Source organism: Lathyrus oleraceus, chromosome 6, assembly GCF_024323335.1.
Source record: "Lathyrus oleraceus cultivar Zhongwan6 chromosome 6, CAAS_Psat_ZW6_1.0, whole genome shotgun sequence".
Taxonomy (NCBI): domain Eukaryota; kingdom Viridiplantae; phylum Streptophyta; class Magnoliopsida; order Fabales; family Fabaceae; genus Lathyrus; species Lathyrus oleraceus.
This window is the reverse complement of record NC_066584.1, coordinates 105,829,928-105,842,944: the sequence shown is the minus strand read 5'-3', so window position 1 is coordinate 105,842,944 and position 13,017 is coordinate 105,829,928. Positions and strand designations below refer to the sequence as shown.

General features: G+C 33.0%; 1 pseudogene; it reads left to right on the top strand.

Annotated features, from left to right (window-relative positions):
* LOC127094242 (uncharacterized) overlaps positions 1-8,532 on the top strand; it is a 42,805-nt pseudogene extending 34,273 nt beyond the window's left edge.
* Positions 8,533-13,017: the final 4,485 nt, after the last annotated feature.

Here is a 13,017-nt window from a genome sequence, read left to right as displayed (position 1 = left end):
AATTTCTCTAACTCCATGTAGTCTGGAAGCCCTGTCGTTTCTGTTTGGCAGACATTTGGCTGAAGTCCTCCTTAAGAGGCAATGTCTGTGATTGTTTATATTTGTGCCATGTACTTCAAGTCCTCCTAAGTGAAGAGGCAATTGGCAGATAGAAGGGATGTGCAATCCATCCCCTGCTATTCAGTTGAGTCTTTCATCTTGCGCGCACTATGTGTTGATGCATTTTGAATAAATACCCAAAATCTTGTATATAGAGTCAGTCATTGTGGAATAGAGTTCCTCATTCTGGACTCCCACACCTTCTTTGATTCAAGCTCACCCAGGCCAGGGTTAAGAGCTATGAGGTCTAACCCTCATCTGCCATTTCATCTGCTCACCCTGACGGTCAATGTCAGTGGTTAAGAGTCTCAACACCCATAAACAGTATTGGCTTGTTTGTCAAGGTCGATATGACCCCTTGACTAATGCCCAACTTTGATTGAGCCTCTTGGTTGCGTATAGCGTGTGATAATTGATTGATGTGTTTGCTTGTTTGCTTACTTGTGCATCCTTCATGTTGCTTTTGCATATTGTTTGCATTTTGTCTTTGCATTTGTTATTAGCTTTGTTTGAGGAGTCAGATGTAAGACCATTGATTGGCTATCTGTTTCCTGTTCCTTTCGGGGAGCTGGATATAAGACCATTGATTGGCACTCCATTTCCTTTCTTATGTTGTTTTGAGGAGTCAGATGTAAGACCATTGATTGGCTATCTGTTTCCTATTTCGTTTTATTTTGTGGAGTCAGATGTAAGACCATTGATTGGCTATCTGTTTCCTGTGTTATGTTTCTTTTGTGGAGTCAGATGTAAGACGGTTGATTGGCTATCTATTTCCTATTTTGTTTTGTTTGAGGAGTCGGGTGTAAGACCATTGATTGGCTATCTGTTTCCCATGTTGCTTTGTGGAGTTGGACGTAAGACCATTTATTGGCACTCTGTTTCCCATTTGTTTTCGGAGTTGGATGTAAGACCATTTATTGGCAATCCATTTCCAGTTTTGTTGCTCTCTTATGAGACCTTGCTTATTTGCTTATTGCTTTGTGTTGCTTAATTCCAAAGGAACTTCCTTGAATCATTTCTATGATTTTGAGAAAGCAATCCTGCCTGTGGCTTTGTCCCTTAACCTTAACCCTCACCCTTTTGTGATTAACCTTGAACCTTGTTTTCATCTTTAACCCAAACCATAAAACTTTTGTGTAAATATTTTCACTTGTTTTCAAAACTAGAAACCTGGGCCTTAAGCCTCTGATTTTCAAACTTCATTTTCACTAATACTCATTGTGAATGAACTTTAATGTCAACTTTGACTTCATTTTTTGTGAATAATTCTAATTGGTTAACTCCACTCACTCAACTGCTTTTGTGGCCTTGTCCACTTTCTTAATCAAGTTTTCATACATTAGCCATAGATCTGAATTATCATAGTGGTTGATGTAAATCTCACCACATCCTTAGTGATTGAATTGTAAGACTTCCATGCTTATTATAGGGTTAACCCCTCACTAGCGTGTTGAAGCTGTTCTCGCATGGTGGATTGTTGGTTCAAGTTGAGTTTTCTCCCGTTGATAATGAAAGACCTTAAGGCTTTTGTTTAAAAATCAATCCATTCACTTTTTGGAAAAATTTTAGCCGAACTACGGCGTTTTGATCCTTATCTTTCATGAAAAGGTACGTAGGCAATGAGTTCATCCATTCAAACACAAAAATAATAAAAATTGTATATTCTTTTCTCATCCCTTCAATCAATGTTTGCACAAAATAATTTCATAAACAAATAATTTTACAACAAGTTGTGAAAAGGGTTCCCTAGGAGTACCTAGGATGCATTGGGTGCCTAACACCTTCCCTTTGCATAATTACCCCCTTGCCCAGATCTCTGTACCCTTTTTATTAGTTTTCTTTGTAAAACTTCTTAGGCTTTTGTTCGCTTTCTAGCCATTCCTTTGGATAAATAGAAGTGAGGTGGCGACTCTATCTTTGTATGCTTTGCTTTTGATTTAGTCAATAAATCATAAAGTGACGAATACACCGCTACAAGTGTCTTAGCAAATTCCTACTAGAGCAAGGACTCTCAAGAGGGAAGGTTGATACTACCCTTTTTATTAGGCATCAAGGAAAACACTCAATCTTAGTTCAAGTCTATGTAGATGACATTATCTTTGGATCTACTAACATTAATTTGGTCAAGGAGTTCTCTAAGTTAATGTAGGGAGAATTCGAAATGAGCATGATAGGGGAGCTAAATTACTTCCTCGGACTTCAAATCAAGCAACTTGAAGAAGGAACCTTCGTGAGCCAAACAAATTATTGTAATGAGCGACTTAAACGCTTCGATATGGTAAACTCCAAAGTGATCGGCACCCCAATGCCTATCGCTGTCAACATGGATCGGGATGAAAATGGTAAGGCCGTAGATATCAAAAGGTATAAAGGTATGATCGAATCTCTCCTCTATCTTACCGCATCCCGACCAGATATTATGTTTAGTGTATATATGTGTGCTAGGTATCAATCATGTCCCAAAGAATCACATTTAAAATCCGCCAAGCACATACTTAGATACCTCTGTGGTACTTCAAAGTATGGGCTTTGGTTATCTAAGGGAAGTGATTGCTCTTTGGTTGGTTAATCCGATTCCGACTTTGCCGGATGCAAATCGGATAGGAAAAGCACCAGTGGCACTTGTCATTTTTATTCAAATTCCTTGGTAAGTTGACACAGCAAAAAGCAAGTTTCAATTGCTTTGTTAACCGCCCAGGCGGAATACGTTGTTGCGGGTAATTGTTACGCTCAAATTTTGTGGCTCAAACAACAATTACTCGACTTTGATGTTCAACTTGAACGTATTCCCATCTTTTGTGACAACACAAGCGCCATAAATCTAACCAAAAACCCTATACTACATTCGCGCACTAAACATATTGAAATTCGGCATCACTTCCTTAGGGATCATGTTGAGAAAGGTGATGTTGTCTTCGAGCATGTTGATAGCAAAAATCAACTTGTCGATATTTTCATAAAACCACTTGCGACAGAGCCTTTCTTACACATCCGTAGGGAACTTGGTGTTCTCGATATCTCGGATCGCGTTTAAATATATATATATATATATATATATATATATATATATATATATATATATATATATATATATATATATATATATATATATATATATATATATATATATATATATCATGCCTATCCATTCCATGATTCATGTGTGAGGGCTACATGAAGGCACTTGTCGTCTATCACAATTGGAGGTAATATCATTCCTATCTAGTTGACCTATATTGATCAATTATGTATGTATACATACTTGTTAAACTTTGATAGTCATGATTGATTGGTTTGAACTAAGTATGATCCATGTCTATGCTTGAAATATGCTTAAACTTGCTTAGGTATATTATTTATCATGCATTTTGCATTAAGAAAATTGGTTTGAACCTCATATCATCAAACTAGTAACATAGGTCCCAACAAGTCGACTCATCAATATCTGCGTTTTCCTAGGGTCCCAACATGTCGACCTGTAACTCGACTCATCAATCTAGGTGTTCTCCTCGAGTCCCAATAGGTCGACCAATGTGTCAACTCATAAATCTCTGGGTCCCAACAGGTCGACCTATGCGTCGACTCATCGCTTCCCATATCTACTTTTTTGGGGATTTCAAACGTCAATGTGTCGACTCATCACACGTGTGAGTCGACTCTTCGCTGCCCAGTACTGGGATTTGCATTTATTTCAGGTCCCACTATGTCGACCCATGAGTCGACTCTTCGTTGCTTAGGTCAGCGCAGATACTCTTGAAATTTGGTCGACTCAGTTCTCAAGAAACCTTTTTTCCTGCATAATTGATTATATTGGTCACTCTATCTTCTACTTCTCTCCACCACTCTCCTTCACACAAAAACCCTAATAACCTCTCATCAACAACACTCCAATGGCATCAAGAGCTTCCGACAAGAGATCTGCTAGAGGACCCTCTTCTCACACCGGGAATGGACCAACTCGATCACATGTTCCGGTAACCGCTTTATCCTTACTCTCTGATGATCTTGCTGAAATCTATGATCAGAAGTTCAAAAATAGAATTGTCATAAAGCAATACGTTTACTCACCATTAGTGGCTGGACGCATGCGTATTCCAGAAGTTCTTGAACGTATTAGTTTTCAAGGCATTGATTTATTCTTAAACTGCATCACTGAGTACAATGAGGATTTAGTTAAATTGTTCTATACTGGCGTGGCTGAAAAATTCAAGGGCTTTAGGTTTTTCTGCAACATTGGTAATCATACTGTTGAAGTGAACGATGACGTATGGAAATATCTCTTTGAGATCTCTCCACTATCGTCTCCAACTTATCTCAAGATTACCGACAGTGTATACGCACCCGACTATGATTTTAGGACTGAGTTAAACAAAATGCTGAGGAAACCGTTTGCTCTAGAAGTTGTTCAGAGCACTCTATTACCTACTAATGTGACTACCGGGAAGTTGAAGCCTCTTGACAAAATTTTGCACTGGATTGTGACGCATGTTCTGCGTCCTAAACAAGGTGGTTACTCCCGTGTCGACAAGGCCGAAGTACACCTGGTGTATGTACTGAAACACAAAATAAAGGTAAATTGGTCGTACTACATCGAAAGTAGGATCTTTGCACTGAAAGAGTCAGGAAGAGGAAATGATCTTTGTTATCCTTCATTCATTCAAAGCATACTTCATAGAGTAAATGTTTCTGTTTAAGTAATTCCTTACAAATCCATAATTGTACATCAAGAATTTTTTCAGAAGACTTTAAGTTTAATGGGTTACACTTGGGATCGCTCTGCGCGAATATACAAAACCCGTCAACCAGTCCCAAGCACCAATGCTCGGCATGTGGAAGACATTAAGGATGATGATGATGATGATGATGATGAATATGAAGAAGGTGAATAAGAGGAAGCAAATAATGAAGTCCACTCTCAACCAATGGAGCATGACCATCAAGTCACTGACCACGGTGATTGGCTTGGTCCTACTCCCGGACAACATCCGTCCGATAATCAAGGATGGGGTGAATGGCAACACACAGGATGGACCAGCAATTGTTCATCCTATATTCCCACACCCTTTTCTCCATCCGAAAACTCTGAAGTAATGGAAATGTTAAGAACCATGCAAATCTAGCAGCAAAACTTCGCTACACTTTAAGAGGAGAGGTTCACAGCCTTGCAGGAACAAATTCAGAGTCAAGGTGACAATTTTTCCTCCTTCGCTTCCATCCAAGAGGAACGGCATGCGGAACTAAGGATCCAAATCCAAACTCACAATGACAATTTCAACTCATTTTCCTTTACCATCCTACAAAGGATTGAAGGATCATATTGCATTCTCGCGGGCTCCATAAACACGTTGAACACGAACGTCATTGAATCAACCAATCTCTATGAAGAAGAAAGACTTGTGCGTCCACCTTCCAATTATAGAGGCAGACACGAATCGTTCCATGGACGACGACCTTAGATGATTGTTCAAACTCAACGCATTTCAATTTTCCCTATGTGTGCATGTTATTCTAGATACTTATTTGTCTTAATGTATTAATTGAACACCTATTGTAATGTTATTTATGTATTGGTTCTTTCACCGTGTGTTAATTATGCTGGTACTTCTATTATTAACTACATGATTTGTGCATTATTGTTAATGACCATGTGTTGCAAAGTCGCTGACTAAGTGATTCTGAATATTTTTTACTACATGTTAATTGTTTCCTTGCCTATTTTTGATGTTGTCAAAGGGGGAGAAAGCAATGGAAACAAACATTAGCAGATGGATAATATAGCAGGAACAAACATTAGTAGATGGATAATATAGCAGGATGTTCAAAGGAATGCATAAAATCAGGGGGGGATTTCCATCAAAGTACGCGTTTGTGCCACGGTTTGCCATCATCAAAAAGGGGGAGTATGTGAGGGCAAATATGCCTAGTCCTTATTTTAATGATTTCAAACCTCTCTATTCGCCCACGTCGTGTCTTTGAATAATATCATCATAGCATAGAAAGCATTCATCCTTTAACATGTTCAAAATATAGGTTCCGTGTGTTCAAGCATATAGGAGCATATCTTATATGTGAATCATGCACTTAATCATAGTAAACATCATAGGTTCATAAGAGATCGACTTAAATTGGTCATAATATGTTGCAAAACTCATTTTTGGAAGTTTAACCTCTGTGAGTCGACTCATGACTCAGAGCAAAACCTTTGGGTCCGAACAGGTCGACTCATTCCTGGAAAACCTGAATGAGTCGACTCATGCACTCTTTATGTCGGCTCATTTCCCAATCATATTGACACGGGTGCGAACAGGTAGACTCATAGGTTGACTCAACCATGTAATAAACTTTGTTTGAGTCGACTCATCCCCTGTTTGAGTCGACTCATCGCATGTTTCACTTAATTTTCTGATGTGTAACTTTGTGAAATTTTTCTGTTATGCTAGTTATTTGTCCACACATCATAGAAGTATTCAAATGTCTCTTCTTTAACATTTTAACAAGAAAAGTGAAAGATATACACCAATGTGCTCATCATCTTCATTCTTCATTGCATTTCTCAATAATCACACATAATAATCTTTGTTGAGCATTGTGCATTGCAGATGTGATAACGTCCAAATAAGATTGGATTATCTTAGTTTGGGTTGAGACTTTGTGTGGGTTTTTCTTGAATAAAACCCTTGAGATTTTGTCCTCCAAGAATTAGGGGTTTTTGCACTAACCTTTGCTTCGCAGATTCAGCCAAGTGAAAAGTTTGAATAACAGAAGGTTCGGTCAAACAAGTAGCGGTAAACGGAGGATTGTGAAGAAAGCTTAGGGTTCAAGCAACTTGCATTTGAAATCAACCGAGTTGAAGTTTTGGAGAATGAGGCGTTCTTCCAATAAGGTGGCGGTAAACAGAGGTTTGTTCGAAGTGCTTGAAGAACTTGGTTCAACTCGAATCAAGGGGAGAGAATAGAATATGATCTGCAACAACTCTAGGGGTTGATCACCAGTGATCATTTGTTCTCTTGTATTGACTTTGCAACGTGTTAATAAAAACATCTCAATTCTAGATTTAGAATTGAGGGCAGACGTACCCTAAGTGAGGACGATAGGGGAACTGCCTCAACAAATCCGGTTTTGTTCTCTCTATCCCTTAAGTCTTTAAATTCTGCATTAATTACTTTGTGTGTGAAATTAATCGTAAAATCAATATCGCTTGATTGGTGTGCATATCAATTGTTCAATAAATTGTTTGAGTAAAATTTTGCACATTCAACTTGAGTGAAATTGATACTTGGTGTGAAGTGCACATCAAGTGTTCGACAAAATTAACTTCGCACAAACTTAGTAATATTTTCCTTGATCTCTTATTGTGTTGAGCATTATTAGAGGTAACGATATCAAGGATCATAGTAGTTAATTGATTGATTTAGATAGGGGTTAATTTTCTCTATCTTAAGTAATTTCATTCGGTTCACGTATATCTGATCTTTCCATTAACGGGATCGTTTAGATGATTTCAATCTAGGGTACTTCCGCAACCATTGAAAATATTTTTAAAAAGCGCTTGATTTCAAAACTGATTTATTTCATCCCCCTTCTAGATCGGTATTATCGTCTAACACTAACACCAATTAAAGAAACACATATCCCCCCTTACTTGATTTCCAGCCAAAGGCCCATTTAATTTTCTAGAGTTCTTCAACCTTAAGCCTTTGCTCTTTCTCTTTTCCTCTTTTGATCCAACTCCCAAAAACATGTTCTGACTCTCTACGTTCCCAATTCTCTATTTTGTTCCAAGACTTATTTCCTTCCAAAATATAATCTTCCTATAATACCCTCCAACTTACCATTGTATTTCCCATTCTATCCTTCATATCTTCCTTATTTCCAACCTTGCCCCCACTTCTTCTACACGTTTAATTTTTCTCATTATTTTAATTATTAAATAAATATAAATACTATTCTAAAAATTCATTAAAACTCTTAATAATTCTAAACACCAATGCATAGTCCATACTCTCTCTATATCTTTATTTCAATGACACTTATCTCACACTACATCATAAACAATTTAACAGGACAATCAATTTGAATAAAATCTTAAACAATTCGATTAAATCAAATAGATGAACTCGGGGTGTTATACATGTCATAAAGTGGTCGGGTCAAAAACAGTTTGATGCATCCAAAACAGCTCAGTTTGGGTTGATGGCACACAAGCATGATTGTTGAATAGTTTTGAACCTCTATCTTTTCTAAAGGTTAATTTATAGTTTGTATTTTACTTGGTCTGGAAATTGTTGTTGATTTCATTTTGGTTAGTTATATTTATATATTATGTAACATGTGAATGGTGCTGAACATTCGGTTCCTATGGATCAACCAAAAGCAGCACTTCAGATATTGGTTAACTGGATGCAAGGGAACCTGAACGAGACAAGCATTTAATCTGTTTTTTTTATGTAAAATTTGGTGGATGAAATTTATATTCTTGCCCTCAAATTATGATTCTACGTTTAATTGTTTACAAAATTCTTATTCCACAAATTCTTATTCCTGTTCACAAATAATTATAAGTCATTTAGTAAAATAATAATTATAAGTTATTTTGTTACTGTACTTTAACAAAATAATAATTATAATTTAAAATATCTTTAGACAAAGAAATTCAATTATATTTATTTCTATTTAAGTTTTATTTATTAATTAAAATTAAAATGTTTTTATATTAATTATTTGATTGTATGTTATCAATTTTGAATATTTTAATTAGTTAAATTCAAATCTTTCCAATATTTTTTATTCTACTGTTTTTGAATGGATGATAATATTAAATTATGGTTTAAATATAGGATACTTCTCTATGTTTTTGAATTGAATTCCCTTTAAAATATTAAAATTATGTGTCTTTTGACTCTTAGTACAAAAATTACTCCTATAATATATATATTTTATTTATCTCTAAATTCAGTATTCAAATGATACGTTTAGGAGAAAAAAATTATTACAAGAGAATAAAAAAAATTCTAGATCATAATGATAAAATTTATTTGAATAGTTAATAAATTATAATAATATCAAATCTTTCCATTACTTTACATTTTACCATTATATAATTTTTCATTCTATTATTTTATGATAGCTAATAAGTGTCAATTTGATAGATTTCATTGCTATTTTATTTTTTACTATTCACTATCATAATAGTTGTTTAATAATTTCGATAGTAAATAATTGTAAGGCTAATAATTGACTTAGTCAACATTCTTATTTAAGAAAACAATTTTATGATTGATAACTTTTAATAAATAGTTTCTAAAATCTCTTGTTTTTATAATTAAAATAATATATAAGGAAATTCTTGCTTTTAAAATGAAATTAATGCTTTTTTGGGAGTTAATTTTAGTCTATAAAAGATCATTAAAAAAACTATTTTCGAAACCTTATATTTAATATAAATATTTAATAATGATAGTTTATAATTTAGTTTATTATGGTTTTCACACATGTGTTAATTATAAATATTTTTTATATATACATAAGAAAAAAATACTAATAAATCTTATCATATTTTTTTGGTATAAGTGTAAATAAAAGGGCATGGATGTAAGTAAATACTATTTGATATTATTTTATAGAATTATCAATTATATTAAATAGTTTTTTTATTTAAGTATATGATTTAATAATAGTATATGATAAAATTAAAATATATGTTTAATCTTCTAAATATAACTTAAATCGTGCAAAGAATTAAACATGTAAGACAAACAAATTAAAATATTAGAAACCAATCTACCATTAATCCAAACATTATGGTCTGGAGGAAGAAAATGACATTGATAAATCGGTTGGTTAATCAATTTTATTTTATTTTTCTTTTCATTTTTATTATATTTTAGAAATAAATATACATAACACACGTAAGTATTTGTTCGAACGCACATGATATTACGATTTTTGTACAATTAAAGAACATAAAAATAAATATATTTTAAATAATTTATGGATTCAAACACGGACAAAATATATTTATTTATTTTACTAATAATTATTTTTACAATTAAAAAATATATTTACAAGTATTATTAATTGATATTTATAAAATTCAATGATTGCATAAATATTTTTGTAAGTAATGTCAAAACAAAATTAATATTTATATATGAAAAAATATAAGGTTGACCCAAATATTTGTATATATGGGAAAACTATATTTGTGCTCCAAATATAAATAAAAAATATATTTTTCTTTTAAAAATAATAAATTTTTTAGTTAAATAATTTTCCTTGTCTGTTCTTTACATTTTTATTATATTTTAAAAATAAATATGTGTAATACATCAGTCGCCGCCGTGTGAACGCATAGATATCAATATCAGTACCGTGCGAACGCACAAATTATTACATTTTTTTTACAGTTAAAGAAAACAAAAGTAAAATATATTTAAAATAATATATGAATCCAAACACGAAAAAAGTACGTTGTTTTTAAATTATTTATGTTATTTTTATTTTGAAATTATTTTTAATTTAAAATAAAATATTTTTTAAAATAATATATAAAAAGTTGAATTATATATTATTGATGTAATCATTTCAGTACTACTAATGACAAATATTATTTTAAATGAGTGAATTTAATATATTTTTGTTAATGAGAATAAATTATCTTTTGATTTAAATATTTTTATAAATAATGTCAAAATAAAATAATATTATACAGAAAAATATACTATTCATCCAAATATTATATATATGAACAAATTATATTTATGATCCATATATAAATCAAAACATGGGTTTCTTTTAAAAATAATAATCTTTATGATAAAACAATTTTGTTTTTCTTTTTTACATTCTCATTTTATTTAAAAAAGTAAATTCGCAAAACACAACTCCGTACAACGCACGAGTATCCCGTTAATTTATATAAATCAAATGAAAAAAAAATTATTCGAAACGTGTGACTCAATTCATACTAAATATGATCTGATTGAACATTTAACATTATTCAAATTACGTTCTAAAGTAGAGTCAAACCATTGACTTGATTTGAATCAACCAACCTATATTTAAATTCAAACATCATAAAGTTGGAATCTAAAAATTTACTATTCATGTAATTTGATTAAAATAAAATTTAATTAGATTCGTGTATTATTTAATTAAAATACATGTGATCAATGAACCTCATTTGAATTATATTGTTTCTTTCGGTCAATAAAATATTTACATTGAAGTTAAACAAAATATTATTATTTTAAAATGAGTCATAAAAATTGGTTTCAACTTATGTGAGAAACTATTTTCTTAAAAAAAACTTATAATTGGTATTAATATAATTTGTTAAATATATCTGAAAATTATTTAAAAATCTGAAACAAAATCTAAAATCGACAGAGAGGTTATGTACCTTGACAGAGAATATATAAAAGGAAAATAGTCACAGAATGGGAATAGCAACTAAATTGAGTTCAGGATTTGTTTGACAGCTAAGAAAATCTATGCATGCATTTTGAACAATTGAAATATTAATATTAAATTAAATATAATCAGAAATGACAGATAACAGCATTATGCTTCTTTTATTGTCAAAAAAGCGATATTCTTGATTAAGATTATTATTTTTCTGCCCCCACATAAAGCGGAAAATCGTGAAATCTTTAATTGCATATCTTTAATAATAGAGTTAGGTTGTAAATGGCTAATAGACGAATAGAGTGGGGAAAATGGCAATATTTTTTATTATAGAATTTAAACATGACTTTTTTTTTCTTCTAATAATTTAATAATTAAAATTTCATTTTTTAAAGGTGATAATTTTTTTTTTGAATTTGTATCTATGCAATTTAAGGATTAGTCATCATATAATTTTTTATGATTTTATTTCATCGTATAATCTTTTATAATTTTATTTCATCGTATAGTCTTTTATGATTTTATTTTATCGTATAGGTGACATGTATGAGTTAGGCGTCCTCTTTGCTTTGACGTCTCTAGGGACCCTACTCTGCCAAAGGTCGGTTCTTTTTATCTGACCTAGGTGAGAACCTGGCTTGAGGTCGATGTATCCAGGGTTCCATTGCCTGTGCTCTAGAGTGGCTGGCTACCAAGAGGAAGGTGTGTCAGCGCCGGCTTTGTTCGTCTTGTTAATCATATATCTTTGCTAGACAATCGTTTTCGATTCAAGTTTGTACAACCCGAGGACTTTGCTAAAATATAACTTGATCTTGGTAGCATTCCACGTCCTTGGGATTGACTCTCTGTGTAGGGTCTTTAAGGTGTACCCTTTGTTTCCTATGCCAACATCGATCTTATATGATCCTTCCCAATTGGTCGTGAGCTTCTAGTCTCTAGCAATTTTTCCACCAACTTCGATCTATCTTAACACAAGATCGTCGGACTGGAACTCCCGAGGTAGGACTACCGGGTCACATTTATCTGTTTCTCGACTCCGCTCATGAGGACCATTGAGTTTTTTTTCTTCTAGAAAGTTTACATCTTCCCATATGGCTTGTGCATTATCTTCCACTAATAAGGGATGTGTCGTCCTCCAATTAATCAGATCCCCTATCTCGACTGGGATGGCAACTTCAGTCCCTCAAGTGAGCCGAAATAGTGTCTCACTAGTTGTTGATTAGGGCATGGTTGTATAGGCCCAAAAAACACGTGGAAGTTCCTTTTCCCAATTCCCCTTAGTTTCTTTGAGCCTTATCTTCAACCCCCTTAGCATAACACATTTTGTTGCTTCTACTTACTCATTCATCTAGGGGTGTTCAACTCATGTGAAGTATTGGTTGACCTTTAGATCCTCCAGTAAATTTTTTGAATTCTTGCATGTGAGTTGCATCCTATTATCTATTATGATAGCTTTGAGGATCCCATGTTTGGCCAAAACATGTATTTGAAAGAATTTTAGTAATGTTGGGT